Source organism: Camelus bactrianus, chromosome 9 (genome assembly GCF_048773025.1).
Source record: "Camelus bactrianus isolate YW-2024 breed Bactrian camel chromosome 9, ASM4877302v1, whole genome shotgun sequence".
Lineage (NCBI taxonomy): Eukaryota > Metazoa > Chordata > Mammalia > Artiodactyla > Camelidae > Camelus > Camelus bactrianus.
The window spans coordinates 63323191-63345891 of record NC_133547.1 but is presented as its reverse complement, the minus strand read 5'-3'; the positions used below and the strand labels follow the sequence as shown (position 1 = coordinate 63345891).

The 22701-nt window shown below is 47.6% G+C and overlaps 1 long non-coding RNA gene across 1 annotated transcript in view; it reads right to left on the bottom strand.

Annotated features, from left to right (window-relative positions):
• LOC105074791 (uncharacterized) overlaps window positions 1-22701 on the bottom strand; it is a 407847-nt gene that overhangs the window by 291639 nt on the left and 93507 nt on the right. The gene's annotated exons all lie outside the window — the stretch shown is intronic.

Genomic DNA, 22701 nt, shown 5'->3' with positions numbered 1-22701 from the left:
TTTTTGTACCAATACCATGCTGTCTTGATGACTGTAGCTCTATAGTATTGTCTGAAGTCCGGGAGAGTTATTCCTCCAACCTCTTTTTATTTATTTATTAGCATTTTTTATTGAGTTATAGTCATTTTACGATGTTGTGTCAAATTCCAGTGTAGAGCACAATTTTTCAGTTATACATGAACATACATATATTGTCACATTTTTTTTTCACTGTGAGCTAACACAAGGTCTTGTATGTATTTCCCTGTGCTATACAGTATAATCTTGTTTATCTATTCTACATATGCCTATCAGTATCTACAAATTTTGAAACCCCAGTCTATCCCTTCTCCCACCCTTGGCAACCACAAGTTTGTATTCTATGTCTATGAGCCTGCTTCTATTTTGTATTTATGTTCTTTTTTTTTTTTTTTTTTTTTTAGATTCCACATATGAGTGATCTCATATGGTATTTTTCTTTCTCTTTCTGGCTTACTTCACTTAGAATGACATTCTTCAGGGACATCCATGTTGCTGCAAATGGCATTATGGTGTCATTTTTGTGGCTGAATAGTATTCCATTATATAAATATATAAATATACCACATCTTCTTTATCCAGTAATCTGTTGATGGACATTTAGGCTGTTTCCATGTCTTGGCTACTGTAAATAATGCTGCTGTGAACACTGGGGTGCAGGTGTCTTTCTGAAGTAGGGTTCCTTCTGGATATATGCCCAGGAGTGGGATGACCTGGTCTTTTGAGGAATCTCCATACTGTTCTCCACAGTGGCTGCACCAAAATGCATTCCCACCAGCAGTGTAGGAGGGTTCCCTTTTCTCCACAGCCCAGAGAGGCCTCTCGAAAACTAAATAGAACCCCGTAATCCCTCTGCTTAACCTCCGTCAATTCCATTGTCCACCACCAGCTCCCCATCATTCACAACCCCGCGTCCCCCCCCTTCAGCTTGCCAACCACTGAAGGCCAGTGTTTGTAATCAGAGACCTCCATGCAGCTCCCATCCTGGTCAGTGGAGGAAGCAGCAAGTAATAGCCGTAAGTGTGCCAGCTACATGGTGTGTTAGGAGGTGGTAATTGCTGTGGGAAAAGATGGAGGACAGAGACCGCAAATCTGAGAATCTGTGGGGGCCCCAAGTATCAACTGGGTGGTCAGCATCACCCCACTGGAGCAAAGACTGAAGGAGGGGATCTCCAGGGGAAGACCACGCCAGGCTGGGGGTGGAGCCCATGCAAAGGCGGTGAAGTGTGTTAGGGAAACAGCACGGGGGCCAGTGTGGGCAAAACAAAGTGAACAAGAGGGGGAGGAGGCGAGATGCCATCTGAGAAGGTCGGGGGCCAGATGCTGCTCCTCTGTCATTCCCTGCCCCACACCTCACAAGTCTTTTCTCTAACACTCGTCACTGTCACAATTCCTCAGGCAGACGGGGCATTCTCAGGCCTCAGTGCTGTGCCTGTGTTCTGATGCCATGCTTGACTGACCATCAACCCTCCCACCCCCAACAGAGCTCTGACCACCCCATTCCCTATGCTTCCATCTTCCTTGACCACAAAGCCATTATAGCACGAAACACACTGAAGTGCAGTCACCCCACTCCCTGTCTCTGCCACCCACTGGACTGAGCTCTGCCAGGATAGAAATCCTACCTTCTCCTTCCTCTCTTTCCCCCTTGGAAGCACCACGTGGCTGGCTACAGAGCAGATGGATGGATAGAGAGTAGGTAGCAGAGTATCTACCTGCTTTTTAGCTTTCAGGTTCCCATGTGTTTTACTAGTCGCCTCCATGCAGTCTCACTCACTGAGGGCTTTCTGGTTTGCAGTTCTCATGTATGACTGTGCAAGGGCTCTGGAGTGCAGCATGTCTGTGATATGCACAGGCGAAACAAGTTTCCAAAAGCACATCTAAAACTAGCTCTATAAAATCAATAATGTTAACAAGTATTAATTTATATTAATATAGGGTGGGAGAAAGGTAAGTTGGAAAATACTGCTCTGCCTGAACATTGAGGTTATCTTGGGCAAATACACACCTAACCTCTTTGAAGCCCAGTTTCCCTATGTATAAAGTGAATATTAATAATCTTAGCTTCCCCGACCTTGCACAGGCTTATTCTGTGGGTGGAAAAAAGAGCATGGACAGGACATGCCTTACAGAGCGGGACTAACCAAGCGCAAAGGGTCATCATTAATAGTCTCATTGTTATTTAGAAAGTCCTTTGTGTAAGATAAATATGCCTCGGTTCCATCATGTCCCAGTTGTTTGCCCTTCGTTCCAGTAGAGGCAAAGCTTACCCTGTTGAAATAAGGATCATCTTGTGTCGCATGTGATGTGTTTACAAAGTGGAGCAAGAGAAGCCTGACTCCCTGTGGAAAAGAGCCCCCTGGGTGATGAATTTGGAGGGTCTGTTGAGGGATCCGTCCACATTTCTGTCCAGCAGGCACTGTCTGAGCCACGCCTGCTGTGGGAATACCAGCTACCCCTCCCCCAACTCAAGGCTACCCCCTCAAATTGTCAAAAAGGCACCGTGATAGATAGGGCTCCCACGTGCCACAAGGTAAGTGTTTAAATCTTTTATAAGACAGTCAATGGCCTTTATAAACCCTCAGACAAGAATTACACTGTGTCTGCAATGGGGCCGAAAGTCAATGGGAAATTGATCCTGTCTAGCTGGTGCCGTTTCAAAGAGGAGCCTTGCTGGCTGCCTTCGGGACCAAACGTGCCATCTCCCGTGTACCCCCAGGGCCTGGCGTGTCACATGCTGAGAACACTGAGATACTGAGGCCCGTTTCTGCGCAGAGGCCTGGGCAGCTGCAAGCTCCTACCACAGGAAGACCCTGGAGGGCACTGGTTAGCCACAGGGATGGTTATGAAGTGCGTTTAACTTCCCAGGAATTGATGCCAGGACCACTCTGATGCCGTTGCCTGCACCCCAGGCAAGAAACTGAAGGATGATAAACGGCCATTGATCCGGCAGCAACCATCGGGGGCAAGGCACCATCCTGTGCTAATGACCCCATAAGCCTTTGGATCAAACTCAGTTAGAGAGGGTGATGATGCTGAGGGTAGCTCTCTGCCTATACCCATCGGCCTGACCCACACGTCTGCCAGGGGATGCCAAAGACCCCCTGTGTGGGACTAAGGGAGCCCAAGGGTCCTGGGATGCCCACTCTCCCCGCACACAGGCCTGGTCACACCAAGGATGGCTCTTGTGTCCCAAATGAATGGGTGGACTTGGCAGGTGAGTCAAACACCCCCCACCTTGAAGTGGGGAGCAGTAGAAAAAGCACCCACTTTGGAATCAGGCAGACCTGGACTCTGAAACCTGGCTCAGTGACTTTCTAACCAAGTGACCTCAGAGAAATCCTTCACCTGCCCAGGGGCCAGCTGCTTTATGTATGACCTGGGGATGGTGATGATTCTGTCTCCTGGGGCTGCTGTGAGGACAAAACCTGACGAGACATGCCGCATGCAGGGCACAGAGCAGGCACTCGACAACTCTCAGCTCCGCTCACCATCCAGCCCTGAACCCAGAATCGAGAAAGCAGGAAGAGCCCTCTCCTGGAAGCCAACAGCCCGGAATCAAGCAATGATGAAGGCAATTCAGCCTTAAGCACTGACGGGATGCCAGATACCAGAGCCAGTGCTCACCCTACACCATCTACATCCTTCCTGGTCCCAATTTTACAGGTAAGAACACTGGATCCCAAGGCATTTCAAGAGGTCAATTCATCCAACAAAAGCAAACACTGAGGATATGTTTATTGCAGGCTACTCTGCACTAGACACTCTACTCTCTGAGGGACCCGGCTACAAGACTGAACAAGGTAGACACTGCTCCAAGGTCAGGTGTAAGGCAAAGCCTAGGCTAGAATCAAGATCTCCTGCCATCGAGTGCTGGATCTTTCTCTGTCCCCTGCCATTTGCCCCAGTAGGAAGCACTCCTCAGAGAATCGTTGTCTGCCCAAGCTCCAAGTGTCCTTTAAATTCCTCCTGGCTCTCCAGCTTGTTTTACAGATAAGGTCGTGTTTCCCAAGGCCACACAGTGAGTGAGGAAAGGAACCGACATCTTGAAACGAGCCTGGTAAAATTTCAGGTCAGGGCTGTTTCCTTCACGGGTTGCTTGTTTTCTGGGATACTGCACTTTCTCCACCCCCAGCCAGATCTGTAGGAATCCAGCAACCCACCTCGTGCCATGGACAATGGGAGGTAGGTGGAAGGTGAGGGTCTCTGTGCCCCTGAACTATTCAGAAAGATCTGCATAGCCCACCAGGGAAGCCGCCTCATCAGACCCAGATAAAGGCTTGGAATGCAGCAGCACGCCAGCATCACCGCTCTTCTTTTTGGTTAAGTAATACCAATGGTATGAGATGGTCAGGTGTCTTTGAACTGAAAGGAGCTTTATTTGAAAACCCTCCAGGGTGCCAGAGAAACAGTCTTTTTCCACATCAGCAGTCTATCCAAGGCAGGCTCGGCAAAGAACAAATATCACGGGCTGCTACAGAGGGCTGGTAGGTGGGAGCAGTGTGGTGGTGGGATTATTAAGGATGAGGTCAGGCAGAAAAGGACAGCAAAGAAGAGCCTCCCTGTTGTCAGACAGAGTCACAGATAAACACTTGCTAGCAGCTGGAAATTCAGCTCTTAAACCCTGCCAAGTGAGAACTACCTGATACGGCCAGAAAGGGTACATTGTCTGATGGGGCGAGACGGCACAGATTCAGGCCAAGAGCCACTCAGCTGTTCACAAAAGCATATGATGTGAGAGGCTTGGAGCTCAGCCTCAGTCTTTCCTGCCCAGAGAATGGGCATTAAAGCAAAGACCCAAGTGCTTCGAGGTGATGTTTCCATGATGTCATCAAATCGAAAAGCCTAGCATATACCTGTCGACTTATTTATCAGACAAGCACTGAGCACCAACTACATACCAGCACCATGCCAGCTGCTGGGGACTCAGATATGCACGGGACAGGCTTGCCCCCTGCCTTCATGGAATTTGAAATCTATCATGTAAAACAAACTTAGGAGGAAAGCAACTATAAAAGGCATGGCGGTGGTGGCCTGCTGTGTCCATGATAACGAGAGAGGAGGTGGGAGGAGCTATGAAGGTGGCAGTGGAGCATGTGAGGGGCTGAAGAAGTGACCAGCATGGTAGGGAGACTGGTTAAATACAGAAGCATTAGGCAAATAACTTACTCTATTGAGGATAATGGGAACCAGGTTTCTGATGGTCAAAGAATGAATTTAAACTCATGGAAAGGGAGATTAGAATTGGAGGTAATGAGGTTCTGAATTGGAATTGAAGGTCCTGGCATGAATTCATATGTTTAAAGTCTATACGTAAACAGATGTGGAAATCGATATAGATCAGTTATTATCGATCAACCAGGAGCAATTTTGTGCCTTAGAGGACAACTGGCAATGAATGTCTGATGATATCTGGGGTTGTAATAGCTGAGGGGGAGGGGCTTCTACTGGCACACAGTGGGTACAGGCAAGGGATGCTGCCAAACATCCTTTAATACCCAGGACAGCCCCACAGCAAAGAATTATCCAACCCAAAGTGTCACTAGTGTCATGGCTGAGAAGCTGTGATATAGATAAATATGTATGTGCGTGTGTGCACGTGTGCACATATGTGGATGGATGGATGGATGGATGAATGGATGGATGGAAAGATAGACAGACAGACAGACAGATCGACTGATCATGTATATGTGTGGATATATATAATCCTATACAGATTTCCTAGCTCAGTTGGCTGAGTGGACCTAGAAGCAATGACATCCCAGTAGCTATGAACACATCCATTGCCCAGATCTCAGTTTGTAAACACCATTCTCCACTAAAAGGAACCAGATTTCCCTGGAAAAATAGCTAACTTCAGAGCCAAGGCAGGAAAAGTACAAGATGAGCCTGGAACATTTTTCTGTGCCAGAAAGTAAGGCAGTGCTCAAAGAATGATGGGGACATGCTCAATAGGGCACAAGGAGTCAGCCTGAAGAGTCCCCCAATGGCCAAATCTGAGACAATTTGAACATCAAAACAAACAATAAGAGGAGCTTATTCAACCCACTGAATAAAATATGAATCCATGAGTCCATACTGACAGAAACAAATAAACTAACAAATAAATGACAGGGGAAGCTCTTCCTTACAGTAGAACACCCACTAGTAAATGTATAAAAATTATAGAAATTTAAAAGTCACCATTTGACAACCATTATAGTGGTGGTTAACTCAGCAGGAAACCTCAAAAGAAGCCAAGGCCGGTGGGTGGAGTTTTGATGAGGTGCAGGGCATTGATGTTCAGAGAATCTCCCCACAAAAGTACTTTTAAATTATACATGGAAACTGCTGACTCTGTGGTAGAGAAACTTGGCAGACATCAACTTGACCAGGCAGTCAAAATTGGCATGGTAGGACTGGATAGGTTGGCATGGTGTGGTCCACTGAGAACACAGCATCATTTCTGTGATATTTCTCCCCAGAATGGACAGCTGAATTCTGATCATGAGAAAATATTGGACAGACTGAGGCTAAGGTGCATCCTACAGAAGAAAAGCCCTCTCCCATTTACAAATGTCAAGTCATTAAAGACTAAAAACCTGTTCCACATTGAAGAAACATGTCTAAAGTGACATGTGCAATCCATGCTAGCGGACTGGATCTTGGACCAGGAAGCAGAAGGCTATGTTGTTGGCGTAGTTGGGGAAATTTGAATAGGTTGGATAGCAGCCTTCTCACTGTGGTGAGTTCCTGATTTAGATGGTAGGATAGATAAAACAGTACTTTTGCTTTTAGGAAATGTATACTGGAGTTTTTAGGATGGATGAAATATTGTATATATGATTGCTCTCACATGATTCAGGAAATAAACAGCAATAATTGGTACGTATATGTGCATGTATGCATACACACACAGCGAGAGTAGGAACAAGAGAGAGAAAGGACGAGTGATCGGACCAACGAGGGAAAAATCTTAAAATTCAAGGCTCTTATGAAGTTTGAAATTACTTTTTCAAGACTAGAAGAACATGTGCTATATTAATTGCAAATTACAAAATTATACTCATATAGTATGACACCCTTATTACATAGACAAAACCCACCCTGCACACACACACATAGGTGAAGAATATGAAGGAAATACACAAATATGTTACTCATAGTTACCTCTGGATGGTCAAATTATGGGAAATCTTTGTCTATTTTTAATGTCTCTCCGTATGATCCAAAATTTCTCCCATGAACACACATTGCCCATTGCCTTACAACTGGAACGTAACATTACACTATATAGTGGTCACGTTCATTGGGCAGGCCTCCCTCATCTGCGTAATGCAGCATGTAGTCTCTCCCTCAGGGCATCATTAAGACACAAAAGAGACTTAGGATATAGATGTGCTTTTTAACCAGTAAAGCACTTGCACATGAGCGGTAACAAGTAAAGAAATCATCATCACTCTTATAATTAATTAATAACTATCAGCCGTCACTGGGGCAGGCCTTTTTCCAACTAACTTAGTTCCCAAAACCATTACAACTATACCCATTTTACAGATGAGGAAACTGATGCACAAAAAATGTTAAGGATAGTGTGTCTAAAGTCATCCCTAAAAGTAACAGAATCAGGGTTCACACTCAGAACTGACCATTAAACTGATAACCAGTTCACCTCTACCACCCCAAAGATGCCTGCCTTCCCTCTGGGGAGGGCTAGTCACCTAACCCTAAGATGCTTGCCAGGCAGAACAAGTAGACCCCATATTTCTGAAGCATTTTGGTCTCAGTGACCAGGCTTTCCCCCACAAAGAAGGTGATCTCTGGGCATTTCTTTTATTCCAGCATCCTGCTCCAGCTCCAACAGTGCCCTCCAGCAAATGCTCTTCCACCTCAAGGCTGCCCTTAGCAGTCCCAACAACCCACAATTAACCAAATACAAACAGTGAGGTGGAGGAGGAAATACCTTAGCGAGAACTTCGAGTCTGGCATTCCACTTTGGGGACTCTTGGGACAAAGTCACTTGGAGGAAGTTGGGTCTAAGGCAGCCAGCTGTGAGTGGTCACTTTTTCTTGGACCCACAACATGCAGGTTATAATTAATTACAATTATTATAATTATATTTAATTATAATTAAGTATAGGTAGGGGTCGCTAATAAAGTAATTTTCTGAAATTTTTAATGTGTTCTTATTTGTTTAAAAAAAAAAACTCTTCAGAGACTACACATGAAATAAAAAAGCCCCTTGTTTCCACCTATGAAAGTTGCTTAATTTCTTCCAGAATGAGATCTTCCCTTCGAATTTTGCAATTATGGTTATAGCATGTATACTCAAAGTACATGAAAAAGATTCATGCTTTTTCTGAAATGTGGAATTCTACTTAATAGTGTGACTCTCTTAGCAAAGCCTCAGGGTTTGGAGTCTACAGTCTCTTTTGTTAAAACTGATGGGAGAGGCAAAAAAAAAAATCTTGAGAATGAGTATCAGATAATGTCAGTGCTGCGGGGACATGAAAGGCAACAGAATCCAACAAGGTCATTTGGAAAAAGAGAAACCGAGTCCTGCGCAGTTGATGCATCTTATTCAGTGTCACACCGCCACTTTGTGGCCCAGCTGGGACTTCAAGTCATCAACCCTGAGTAATCAGGATTCCAAACACCTCCGCCGAAAATCACTTACACAAAAGAGTTTGTAGCCACTAGACTGTAAGCCCACTGAGGGCAGGCGCTGTGCATCCTCCCAGTGCTTAGCCTGTAGGTGGCACCCATAGGTACCCAGGAGGCATGTTTTAGGCAAAGAAACAAATGATTTCCAACATTACATGGAATTCGAAAAACATTTATAATATATCTACTTTTAAACATTTTTTAGTTTCATTTAAAACAAAATTTCTATACGGCCAAGCCCAGATGGGTCCCCCGAACGTATTTACTGAACAAAACATGACTAGCACTGTGACAATTAATCAGTTAGCGATGACTGAAGCTCTTAATGAAATGAAGTATGAACTGTTTGAGAAAGCAATTGAAAACCATCATACATGCCATGAATCATCTCCTGAATGCACATTTATTAAATCAGGATTCATAACTTTGATACTTTATCTAACAGGTTTGTTACCCTTTCGAGACTCTATTGGTAGATAAAAAGACAGATGTTTCTGGAGCTACATTGGAGGAGGGACTGGGGAGGGAGAAACCAGCCAGACATCAATTAAAGAGAACAGGCAGCAAAGCGCCATCACCCAGTGTTTGGGTTTTGTGCTATCATCTAGAAATACAATTCAGAGAAACCTTTGCAAGTGAATAGGCATGGAAACAGGATGCCATACTGAAGGTTTCTGGGGTCTGCCTGATAGAGGGCAGATGTTGTGAGGGTTCAAGGGGCAGTGATCGGTTTAAGGGTTGCAGAGGTGATCATCCTTAAAGGAAACTTCAGTCAAACAAGAGTCAGACTAAGGCCAAACCTTATTTTTACTTCCTGAGGGTGTCAGAGAGCTGGAGGGAAATCAGAATCCTCTGCCATTTTCGGGCTCTTCAAAGACACCTGCTCTTTTTAGTTGAAGCAAATATACATCACATCAATGTCACATCCCATGACTATTGTCACAGGCACCTCTTTGGGTGATCAAATGAAAGTAGGCTGGGAAGCGTGTAAAGATGTTTAGCTCTTTTGACTGTTGGCGGCAGTAAATTGGCGGATCAAGGTGACATCGTCCCCCACAGCTCACAATTGCAACACTTCTTAGAGTCTCATATTCATAAAAGCAGACCTGGAATCCTTACAGGCAGCCCTCTTGTGCTGAAAGTAAAGGAGACCTTCCCTTTCAACTGCTTTGACACCATGTGGCCATTCTCCTCCAAAGCTTTTCAAGCCCACCCTTCTGCCAGCCAGAATCATGGTCAGCTGCTGAGGGACATTTCCACGGAATGTCTGGCACAGTCTTTGCACAGAACGATGCACATCTACATAATAACTTTTCTCCATTGTAGTCTGATTAGATCGCTGTAACTCCAGCAACAGAGCAATCACAAGAGTGAGCCTGAACGCCGTCGATGCCTTTAGAGGAAAATAACCTTCTCAGTCACAAACGGTAGCCATGGCTTCTCCCTCTCGTCTCTGTTAAACAAAGGGCATTCCATTTCAAACCCAAAGCAAGTAGAAGAAAACATACATGATTTGAGCAAGGCAAAAACAGTCAACACACACAGTGAACATAGGCTGCTAACCTCTCCTGTGTTTCTCCCACTCAGTGGTCCTCAAACTGAAGTGGGCATCACTACCACCCGGAGGGCTTGTTACACTGCCGACGGCTGGGCCCCAGCCCCAGGGTTTCTGACTCAGTCAGTCTGGGGTGGGGTCCAAAAATTTGTTTCTAGCAAGTTCCCAGGGGAGGCTGATGTTGCTGGTCCAGGCGCTAAAGTTTGAGAACCACTAAGCACCGCCTCACTGACAAAACCAGGCTACTTTCTACAAGGAGAGACAGATAAGGTGGAATTCATGGGCCGTCCAGCCTATGTCCTCATCTTGTTTTAGTGCTTCCAAATAAACAGGTTTGCTGTACAGTTGACCCTTGAGCACCATGGGCTTGAACTGCATGGATCCGCTTACATGTGGATTTTTTTTCAATAGTAAATTGTACAGTATTTACTTGTTAGTTGAATCTGTAGATGTGGAAACACAGATCCAGAGGAACTGCTTATACCCAGGGCTGACTAGAAGTTATACTCGGATTTTGGACCAACTGGAGGGTTGGAGCCCCTAACCCCGACACTGTTCAAGGGTCAACTGTATTTTTTACTTCCCTTTTGTGTTTATTAGTATCTGTAGGGAGGCAGAGATTCATCCTCATGGCATTGTTCTCCTCTGAATCACTAATGCAGGAGGGGAAAGGTACTCGGAGGTCCCCCAGACTCCCCACAGCACTGGACCCCAGAGGAAACCAAGATCAGAGAGCCTGAGACACTTGCCAGAAGCCACAAAGCAGAGACAGGACTAAAACCTAGGATTGTTGACACCCAACTCAGACCCTTCCCTCTAAATCAGCCCAACCACTTCCCTGAAGTCTGTGTTTAAAAATACATGGCCCATCAGTTTCTCCCTTTATGTCTGTTAGAATTTGTTTTGGATATTTAGGTGCTCCTATATTGGGTGCATATATGTTAATGAGTGTAATATCCTCATCTTGTATCGCTCCTTTGATCATTATGCAGTGTCCTTCTTTATCTTTCTTTATGGCCTTTGTTTTAAAGTCTGTTTTGTCTGATATGAGTATTGCTGCTCCCACTTTCTTGTCATTTCCATTTGCATGACATATCTTTTTCCATCCTCTCGGTCTGTGTGTCCTTCACTCTAAAGTGGGTCTCTTGTAGGCAGCATTGACTGAAGCATTATGCTGACATCAGAAATTGACACAACATTGTAAACTGACTATTCTTCAATAAAAAATCTATATATAGAAAAAAAATGGCCCGTTCCGGCAGAGGCATTTTCATTTACAAGACTGCATCCCCCCGGACCAGTGGTTCTCAACCTTAGTTGGCTGCACTTTAGAATCCTCCAGGGAGTTGAAAACTGTGATGATGGCAGGCCCCACTTCAGAGGTTTTGATTCAACTGCTCTGGGAGGGAGCCCAGGCACAGACTAACCTGAGAGCTCCCCTGGTAATTCTAAAGTGTATCCAAGCTTGAGAGCTGCTCCCTTGACCGTGGGCTTCTCAAAGGCAGATGCCCACTCCCCACACAGGGCCTCTCAAGCATCAGCGGGCACATGAATGGGCTCCCTTTCTGTAAGGAGACCCTGGAGATTCCTAGTAAACATAAGTGGAGTGGAAAACCAAAACAAAACTTAAAAAAAAAAAAAAATCCGGCGTCAGCGGCATCACCTGGAAACACGTTAGAAATGCATAACCCTCCGTCCCCATCACAGATGAAGTGATCAGAGACCCTGGAGGTGGGGCCCAGCCATCTATGTTTTAGCAAGCCCCCCAGAATCCTGGATGCTCCTGACATAGGTGACCATTGAAGACTTCTAGAATAGAGGGATTTTAAAATTGGATGGAAAAACTAGTCAGAAACATATAACTAAAATTAGAGTCTACTCGAGAATGACACGTTCCCCAGGTGAGATATTGCAGGTAAGTGAAGCAGGCAACCAACATGGGGTCCTGGGAAACATATGGACTTAGATACCCCCAAATCCTGGCTTCGTGGCGTACCAGCCATGGGTCCTTGAGCAAGGGACGCAAGTCTCAGGACTCCAGGTTCATCATCTCATGATGAGCATGATAGCCACTTAGCGAAGGGGCCACAGAGTTGTAAGGTATGGAAGCAGCTAGGACAGTGCCTGGAAAGCGGGTTGATTGCTGTAATTAGTGCTTCAGATGAAGAGGCATCGCCCAAACTCACTGTCCTTAAGGCAAAGGGAACTGGAGAGGTGAGTGACTCACTAAATCACGAGGGAGGAAGCAGCCCTCTCAGTGGGGAAGGCACAAGTGAAGGGTGTTCCATCTTAGAATCCTTCCTGCACCTGGGCGCTGAGGTCCCAGGCCAACCCACAAAACGCACTTTCACCCGGGTCCTCCTTGAGTCCAGGTCCACAACCCTGGCGAGGAGAGATGAGGGCACAGCACCCTCACTGTGGTCCGTCTGGCTTTCTCCAGGCCCAGGGCCACCCGCCCCATGGAGCTGGGAGAGTTGGGATGTCCGTGCGCTGACGCCAGCCTGCTGTTGACCCAGCCTTCGCGGCCAAGCACACTCAACTCAGAGTGGCCGGCAGGAACTCCAACCAACAGAGACATTTTGGCGAGTATTTCTCAAAACATATATACAAAAGTAAAAGAACTCCACCTAAAGAAATTAACTTAAAAGCATGCGGAAGAAGCAGAAAGCTCTCTGCCTTCATATCCGAATTGAAAGGGCCAGTCCGCCTTTGAAGATGAGCGCCCGCAGCAGGTGTGCACGTTCCAACAAAATGTGACTACAGTCCAAGCTCCACCGTTTACTGATTACGTCCCTTGGGAAAGGAGCACTTAACCAGCCTGTTCCACGCACCAGGCACAGGAGAGACACTTTCTCATACTCCGGCATCGTTTTTTATTCAAGAATTACTAAGCGGTCATTGTGTGCCAAGCATTGTGCTGGACACTAAGGAGCAAAGAGGATCCATGGGGGAGGACGGCTACTACGTCCAGCCCTCAGGGGGTTTACAGACTACACTGCTAGGGACCGCTGCTCTCACTTAATCCCCACAGTAACACGATTCGATGGGCATTGCTATTTCTCTCCATTTTTTTAGATAAGAAAAGTCTCTCCCCATCCTTTTAACCCTCAGGATTCCCATCAGTAAAACAAATGACCTGATAAAGTAAACTCTAGGGTCCCCTCTGTCTCCATCTATACTTCCAGTTGGGTCAAACCTTGGCTTTCAAAGCTAATACACTATTGACTTGTATTGACTTGAGCAGCACAGTTTGAACTGCATCTACTTATACGCAGACTTTTTTTCCTATAGTAAATACTGCAGTATTACACAACCCACAGGTGGTTGAATTCACGGATACAGACGAGCCATGGATACTGAGGAACTGTGGATACAGAGGGTCGACGGACGATGAGTTATAGGCAGATTTTCAGCTGTGAGGAGGGTCTGCACCCCGACTCTCACATTCTTCAAGGGTCCACTGTATATGTGTTCACAGCCCTTTGGATGTTAAAGCCAATTCATACAATCCTGTCATTTGAGACCAGAGAGGGGAAGGGAATTGCCTGAGGTCAGACAAGACTGACACAACAGAGACTTAAAAGCCAGGTTTCTTAACGCTCGAGTCTTTCCGTTTTTAAACAGACGTTTACATATACACCTAAAACCTTGAATAGTGTCATCTGTCACACTTATTTTTTTTTACTGCTAAGAAAAGCAGCACTCGAGGAAGAAGGGGCATCATCCTCCACCCATCCGCCGCCTCCCCAGCCCAGCTTGGGTGCTAAGGGTGCTCTCTGCCTTGAGGAGGGCTGGGGGAACCTCTGGAAAACTTCACCTGATGAACGGGAACCTCAGCCCTCCCCAAGACAGGCAAGGAACCAGGACTCACTGAAATCTAACAGTGTGTCAGCTGCTGACCTGCACTGAAACTCTACATACCGGGAAATATGCCCAATGTTTACCCATATCCAGTCCTCCCAGCAGCTCTACCCAGGAGTTACTCTGCAACCTGAACCACCTATGGCTTACTCTGGGCCTCCATGCTGAGTGGATGAGAATTCTTCTTCTAAGACTGGGTTCAGAGAACTGTCTTCTCTTGTGCAGTAACAATAGCTTGTAGTTTCCAAATTACGTGCATACTAGACACCTCATTTGAGCCACGTGGAAACTTAAATTTTGACTTTATAAACCTCGTGCTTTTGGCCTCTTGTTGACAAAAATGCGTATGTTACATCCTCTAGGGAAAAAAATCAAAAACAATGTTAATCTCAGCTGGCAGAATTTCCACTGTAACAAATCCCGAACTGTCCTGCCTGGAAGGCCTCGGTAAAGTTGGGAAGGCCCAGAGGCATCACTGATGCACACGTTTCACACGCCAGAGAAGGGGGCGGGCTCCCCCACCTTGAACGGACACCATTTACCTGATCAGCCTTCTCAGGGCGTCAGCTCCCTGCCTGCATGTATCTATTCAGATGGACCCCTGTGCACCTGGGACACTACGCAAACAGCAGAAACATTAGCTGAGCATGGATGAACTCACGTTATGTGATAACCTACAGGTCTATATTAGACTTAACTCTGAATGTGTGCCCTGCAACTAAAAGTCGCCCCCCAGCTTACTGCAGTGGCCGCCTGTTGTCTGTTGTTTACCACCATAGCTGATTTCGGTTTTCTATCTCCACTGCCCTGCCCAATTCCTAACACATGGTACACATTTATGAAATATTTGTTGGCTGACGCAATGAATCAAACCAAGTAACTGGGAGAGTTATATCCGTTTCGTAGGTTTTGTTTTGTTGGGTTTTTGCCTCTCTGCTATAGTTTAAGACAATAATTCTCAATTCTGGCATCAAAATCATATTCAGAAGCGCATTTGATGAGTGGGGATGCAGAGTTCGGGTGTTTGTAAATGGATACAGCAGAATCAGCCCGGGAGCTCTGAGAACACCTGGAGCCACATGTCAGCTGGTCCGGATTTCGAAAGACTTCTCAGCTGATTCTCACACGCAGGTTAGGTGGGGGGGATTCTATAGCAGTGGTTCTCAAAGTGTGGTTCCCCAGAAGAATAGCCTCAGTATCACCTGGAAACTGTTAGAAATGTGACTATCTGGGCCCCCTTCCAGATTTACTAAAAAAGAAACCCTGTGGGTGTTTTTTGTTTCACAAGCCCTCCAGGTGCGTCTGGTGCGCCAGAACACGAGAACCGCCGCACTGTAGCGGCAGAGGCCAGATGCTCATTCCCTGTGGCTCCAGGCCCAGCATGGGGAGATGGGGTAAGATTCCCTGCTTCTGCTCAGAGCCTGAGATACAAAATGTATTACTCAGGACTTCAAGAGCTGCGGCAGCTCCAGGGCATATGTCACTGTTCTCCTGTTCTAAAAATTGCTACATCTGTACATGCACGAGCTAATAAAAATGTCTTCGTCGCCACAGGTTGAGAGCTTTATTACGCACTGTCATGGGACTCGATTCTTCCCAACCTTCTCTGGCCAGCGCCATCGCATGCTCAAGAGGGCAGGCGGACCGACACCCCAGCCTCTCCTGCCTTCCGCCCTGAGCCAATCAGGATGTGCCACACAGCCGCCATCACCCTCCATGGGCTCTCTGGGCAGTTCCTTCATCCGCAGGTCCCGCCTCTTCACTTGTTCTCTTCCTTCATAGTCTCCTGCCTCCCCTACTCCCTCCTCCAGTCGTAGGCTCATGCAACCTGTATCTGGAATTTTCCAGAGGCCAGCCCCCATAATGGGACAAGGTCCTATCTGCTCAGGCTCAGGCAGAAGCCCCAGGAGAGTTCAATGATTTGCAATAGGGATAAAGAGGAGAGGGGTGGGGCCCCTCCAGAAAGCCCAAACGGAAAAGCAAGGCCAACAGGAGTCCGCAGTAATTTACCTGTCCGGTGACAGGGAGGAAGTGGGTTTCAGTGTCAGACACCCGCTGCCAGTCCCGGCTCCCCTCTGAGAAGCTGAATGACCTAATCACATTCTGTACCTGAGATGTGGTTTGCACATCTGTACAAATGGAGAAAAGCACCATCAGCCCACTGAGGAAAGACATCGCAATCTGTGAAAATATTTGACATCGTGTTGTCTTCTCAAGCCCTGGCACAATGCCTATCTGGGAAGGAAGGCGGAAGGGAGGCCATTCTGCGGTGTAATGGAAGCGCACACACATTGCTCCACCTATTTCTTGGGATCTCATTCTGAGCCCCGTGGGGCCGGTCAGGAGGAACACAAGCTTGATACACACCCGACAGACCCCCTGTGACCGGAATTCTTTTCAAGACCTTGTGTTTGGGGGAACTCCCAAGCCAATGATGGAGGCCCTTTGGCTTGAAAAGGGTAAAGAGAAGACACGAGAGAGTATGTGGAGAGGAAAAGGAAGGACCAAAAAATGGCCTGACAAGGGTAACTGACGCAACAACAGCACAACAGCAGACATGTGTCGGGTGCTGCTACGTGCCAGGCACTAGGCTAGACTTCCTGTGGGCAGCTCCTTCACCCTCAAAACAGCCTCGGGAGGAGGTTTCTGTGATGGAAACAAGGCTAGAAAAACCTGATCAAGGATGCACAGGAAGGTCTGCATACAATTTTGTGACAGTAGCATTGATCCCATGCTGGATGGATCTCTGGTCAGTATCTCTCACCACAATGTAAGCTCCTCAGTGGCTGGGTCCCTGTGAGTAAAACAGCAGTGATCACACCCAGCCCTGCGGTTTTGTTGCAAGGATTAGACACGTTGATTGACTTGCAGAACTGAACACAAAGCCTGAAACCCAACAAAGCTCGATAAATGCTGGTTGTGATCAGAAGGCAGATGAAGGCGGTAAGGAGGTGGCGTGGGGATGTTTCCATTCACCTGAAAAGCCTCAACAGCCAGCCAAAACTGGCACCTCATTGGCATTCAAAAAGCGTGCTGGGTTGAAGGCACACGGGCAGGAATGCAGGACTGAAGATCCGCAGGGTCCTGAGTCAGCCCTGGCCTTCCCCACACAAGGGACCTGACTTCGATCACTGTCTGGCCAGGCTCCGAGCACGGCTGACAACCCCTCCCACCGGCAAGACCCATATTAGTACCCTCATCTCATGTGTGCAGGCGTCCTTTCCTTCTGCCGAGACCCTGCCTGGAGACTTGTCTTCAGGGAAATGTTTTCCTCTCAATCAGGAATCATCAGTTTGTTCTTAGTACGCCAAAGCCTTGCAATAGAGCACGGACACCAAGTGACCCTTCAGGGGCCCCAGGAGGGGGTCAGACTCCTCTCCCCACGGGAAACACGGACAGCACTGCAGCTGGCCAAGGTGGCTGACTGGGGGGCCCAGCTATCAACCCTCTCCTGAAAGACAGAGGTAATAACAGCTACTGGCCAGATGGGAGGAGTCAGTGAGCAGCTGCATGGAGGCTACCCCCTCTCCTCCTTCATTTAGCCACACAATCGTATCCACAGACATGTTTTACTCTGTTACTGCATCCGTCTTACCCAGGGAGCTACCTCTTCTCATTTTTCCCTGATTCCCTCTCCACCCACCCTGTTCTGGGCCTCGAGATGCTGACCTGTGTGAACATCTCTCAGGTCCATCCCACGGGAGACGCCAACAAGACATCAGGGGGTTGAAGGCGAGCAGGATGAGAGTACTGACTCCCGGGCTCACCCTTCCAGCTGGGCTCTGGTCCCGAAAGCCCCAGCTCCCATCCTAGCCCCCATCCACGGAAACAGCTCCCTCTAGGTTCTGGCAAACCCTCTCCCCTCTCTTTACCATCCCCTGTTCAGGTCTGACTGTAAAGACCCTCCAGTGTCGCCCCAAAGTGTTTCCCCATCCCTTGTTGATTTTCCCTTAACCCTCCTAGACCTGCTATAAATAATCCATTATTGACTGCTCCTCAGTTCCCCCATTTGAGAGCACCATCTGTCTCTCTCAAGGGCCCTGACCAACGGCCCAGGCTCCTCTCTAGGTTCACAATGTTCACCAGCATTTGAAGCTCATCCTTCAAGGCTCCCCTTTTCCAAGGAATTTCCCCAGATTGGCCGTAAAATACATCCCTGGGCTGCCTTTCTGCCCACCAATTAGCTTATGTCATTCTCTCCCTCTCATCACCAGACCCAAATCCACCCCCAAGACTCTACCCCCAGCCCAGGGGCAGAGCAGGGAAGGGGTACAGGCTCTCCCTAAGCCGCTCTGTGCTTCCCTCAACACCTAGGACCGACCATATGTTCTCTGAAGAGTTTTAAGAGACTGAAAACATTTCCTCCCTCACTCACACCCAGAGAACATCGCTCCAACACTTCTCTTTAAAACACCAACGATTTTTCACACTGACCTTTTCTCAGTCCGTGACTCACAGCAAAGTCTGGCCTGAGGAATGTGGCTGGCACGGTCTCCCTCCCCAGTGGTCCACAGGGCGGTGGGGGATGCTTTCAGAGAAGCACAGAATACTGAGCCTCAATTAGGACCACCTGTCCCCATCCCCCCATTTTGCTGATGGGGAAGTGGAGACCAGATTGCTTAAGGGATTTCTCAAAAGCCACAGGTGAGTTTTCAGACAGAGGCCAGCTAGCCCAGTACCTTCTAGGCGCCCCTGGCGTGTCTTGTACTGAAATCATCACATATCTGGGTGCTCCTTCAGTGAAGGTGCCCGGACACATATGTGCGTGCAGAAATGGGCTCTGGAGTTCTGTGAAGCCAGAGGAATGACATGCTGCATCTTCCTGGAGCACCTGGTGACTTCCAAGTTTCAGGGGAGGGGAGTAGAGAAGGTTAATTTCACGCCTGGCTGGGACTTATGTGAGACGAGTGAGGCACTCTCACCTCTGGTACAGAATTTTAAAGGAGCCCAAACACTCAGTAATCAAGATAAATAATATCTTCTTGTGATACTTCTTAAAATCAAAATTAATGACAAATTATCACAACTTAAAGATAGGCTGTCTGGCTCCTGCATTGGTACCACCTTGCCTCCCTCGCCTCCCCTAATCCTGCCACCAGCTCTAATAAAGCTTGATTTATAAAAAGTGGTGGCCAGTTTGCCAATTTGAGTTGTTTAAATATTGCATTAAAATGTGACTTAATCTAGATTCCTGAGTTTTGGTCTCCCCTTAAATTGGCCTCACTCAGCCCTAGCCTCATTCACCATGAGTCATTTAAAACATGCAAAAATAAAGCAAGCATGGTTCTACTGAGGACTGGAATACAAAACCGTGTGATTTCAAAGATAAGACGACAGACTTCAAAACCATTTTGTGCTTTGGGTGACACCATCAGACTCCTGGAGGTCCGAGAGTGCCCTGCCTGGATTTAGGGGTACAGGTATCCCCTGCTTTCCAGAAGTTCGCTCTACACCACTTCACTTTTGCAAAAGACCCACATTACTACCTGGTTTTGCTAACCGAAAGCAATCTGAAGAGGATTTTTGCTTTTATGAAAAAAGGTACTGATGCCTCGCTTTCCGCCATTTCAGTTGACAAACGATTTCACAGGAAAGCGCTGCTTTCAGATCGCAGGTAGAGATCTGTGTTTCACGGAAACAGCATTGCAGGATCTTCCCAGTAAATCAGCTGAATCGTTTTGCTCCACTTTGGAGATGAGGAAGCTGACGTTGCGCGATGTGCGGTGAGTTGTCCCGGGTTACCGCATGAGCGGAAGATGGAACCAGGCAACCCGTCGGGCGGGCAGCAGAGTAAAGAAATTCTTGTATCTGAAACCCCTTCTCAGTGTTACTAAAAAGAGACAAGTGAGTGACCTAAATATGCCTCAGCCGACTTGTCAACCCACTTCTCCTCACACGGAGGGCACAGAGCTTCTGAGATAACAGGTTAGACATCATAATTGTTACTTGGGTAAGACGTTCCAGGGGAGTGGTAGCTATCAGAGAACATCACAGTTACAGGCAGCATCAGCACTGAGGAAGCACACACAGCTCCATGTGGGTCCCAGATCTGATCTAATTATGCCCCAAAGGTGGCAACCGAAAGCTGAAGGTTGGCGCCCGGTGTCATCTGCATCAAATGTGTCACCCTCCACCCTCCCTCTGCTGCCACCTCTCTCTGGAATGATTATTCCTCTCTTTCCCCAAACCCAGTCAACTCGCATGAACTTTTAAGACTGAGTTCACACGTCAGTCCCTTGCAGAAGCCTTCCTGATGCATGTGCACATGCTCCCTCATTAACTCATTCACCCATCCCATAAGTCGTCGTGAACAGATTTAGCCCAGCACAGTGGGAGGCTCTGAGGACACAGTGGGGAATGAAATGACGTCATCTGAGCCCCGATGAGGTCATAGTCTCCTGTCCCCATGGCACCTGGCACCTCCCTGCCCCTCCTGGCGGGATGGTTTCACACTGAATCCCACTGATCTGATTCCATCTTGTTCTCCCCAGCTTGACTAGAGCTCCTCAAAGCTGTGTCGTCAACATCTCTAACCCTCCAGGGCACAGCAGGACATTGCCCAGAATGAAATAAAATCAAACGTGACTTTATCTTTCTTTGATGTACAGAATGTCTGTCTGATCATTGTGCCAATGAGCCACGCTCTCTGGCCATTTCTGTCTTTGCCCAAATTCCCATTTGGAATGTCCACGGGGCACAGAGCTGCCTTTCCATCCAAGGAAGTCAGCATCGATTGGCTGCAGCAGGAATTTTCTCCACAGCTCCTATCAGCGCACATTCTTGAGCCAACCATCCAACAGACTGTTGAAGGATTTCAAAGGCAGCGTGACTAATGGAATGGTTTTGACTGGAAAGTGGGGAAAGAGCTCTCAGCAATCCACTCTCCTTAATTACATGAAGCAAATACCTCCTCGAGGAGACCCACGGAAGCCTATTTCAGTCTCTGATCCCGGCCCTCCTTCCTGCCCACTGACCAGCAGAGAGAGAGAAAGGGCCAATACCTGCTCAGTGAATAAGCAAAAGGACCCACAAGTCCACCTTCTTGGGACAGTGGGACTATGCCTGATGCTGTAGCATCAATTCCTAATTTCTATTCCTGTTTCCATATCCCTCTTATGAACCTGTAGCCTGTGTTCTTGAAATCTCAGTGTGCTTCTGAGGTATGGCTCAGCTCTGGAGGGGCCAGACCTCACCAGTGGGCACCCAGCCAAATGCAGGGGAGCTTCACAACTGAACAGCCACTGACCCCACAAGGGAGGCCCAGGGCCCCAGATCATCACACAGGGATCAGCGGCCTGTGTGATGTTCCTGTTCCTTTCCCTCCACCAGCCAGACTTTCCTCCTCTTCTGGCCTCCCTGCCTCCAGTCCAGTCCAGTCCATTTCCCTTCCACCAATCAGCCAAGCACTTCCTCGCCCCACCCTTGCTCCACAGGCTGACCTCGACATTTTGAGGCCTTCCCCAATCTCAGTCCTCCGCCCCCAAAACAGCTGTGTTTCTGAAGGTTCCCCATGTTGAAATCTCTGCACAGATTCAGACACCTGCAGGCAGGCCTGTCTCCTTGCTAGCACAACCCTCACCCATCCCCTGGACCCACAGCCACTTACACACACCATCTCCTCTAGTTTGCTCTAACATCAGTTGAATGCCTACTGTGCGTCAGGGGAAGGAAACGAACATCTTCGCGGAGCACCCATCACGTGCCAGGTCTTTATTTAGTCTCCTCTCATCTTGAATCTCATTTTATCCTGTTGTGTAGACATTATTGTTACTCCCAATTATTATAATTAAACAGCTATAATATAACTATATAATTATAAGTGTATATATTAAATTACATAATGATAATAGTATAATTATATAATTATAACATATATAATTATACTTTACAATTATAATAATAATTATCAGTTGTTATTATTGTAGATCGGAAGTTACAGAGGCTGAGCGAGGCTAAACAACTTGCCCAGGGGCCCACAGATAAGGGGTGTTCAGCGTCCACCTGGTCTCTTGACATTCCACTACAGCTTCTCATCCTCTGCCTACCCGTCCAAGTTCTGCCCCGCCAATTAGCACCCATGTCTGTGAGGCTGTTATCTACATTCACCAGGGCTCTACCGGGGAGAAAAGATGCTGACACACTCAAACAGTCTACACAGGGAAAGTCTGATAAAGCACCTATGCACCTAGGTGTGGGCAGGGTGTAGGGAAAGACACCAGAGAGATGGTTCAGGGCAGGACCCCAGGGCTTGCGACAGCGGGGAGCCATCACCACCACAGGCCTGAAAGGGGGAGAAAGGGGATAATGACCAGAACTCAGAGCCAGAACTGGACAGACAGGGCTGTGTGGCAATGGCTCTGTGACTTACCCAATTGATGCAGCCAGCTCTCGGGCACCCAGGGGAAGGGAGCTCCCTTCTCCTCCTACCTTCTCGGGTCCCCTCTAGGCACTCAGCATTGACCAAAACCAATAGAAAGCCAGAGGGCAGTGGGCCCACAGGGTGCTCCAGAAAGACCAGCCTCCCAAGCCAAAAAGCAAGGGCGCCCACTACTGCCCAGGTGAGGCATTCACGTCCCCATTCCCGGGACACGCAAGGTCCCTGCAGCTCCTGAGTCGCTGCGGGG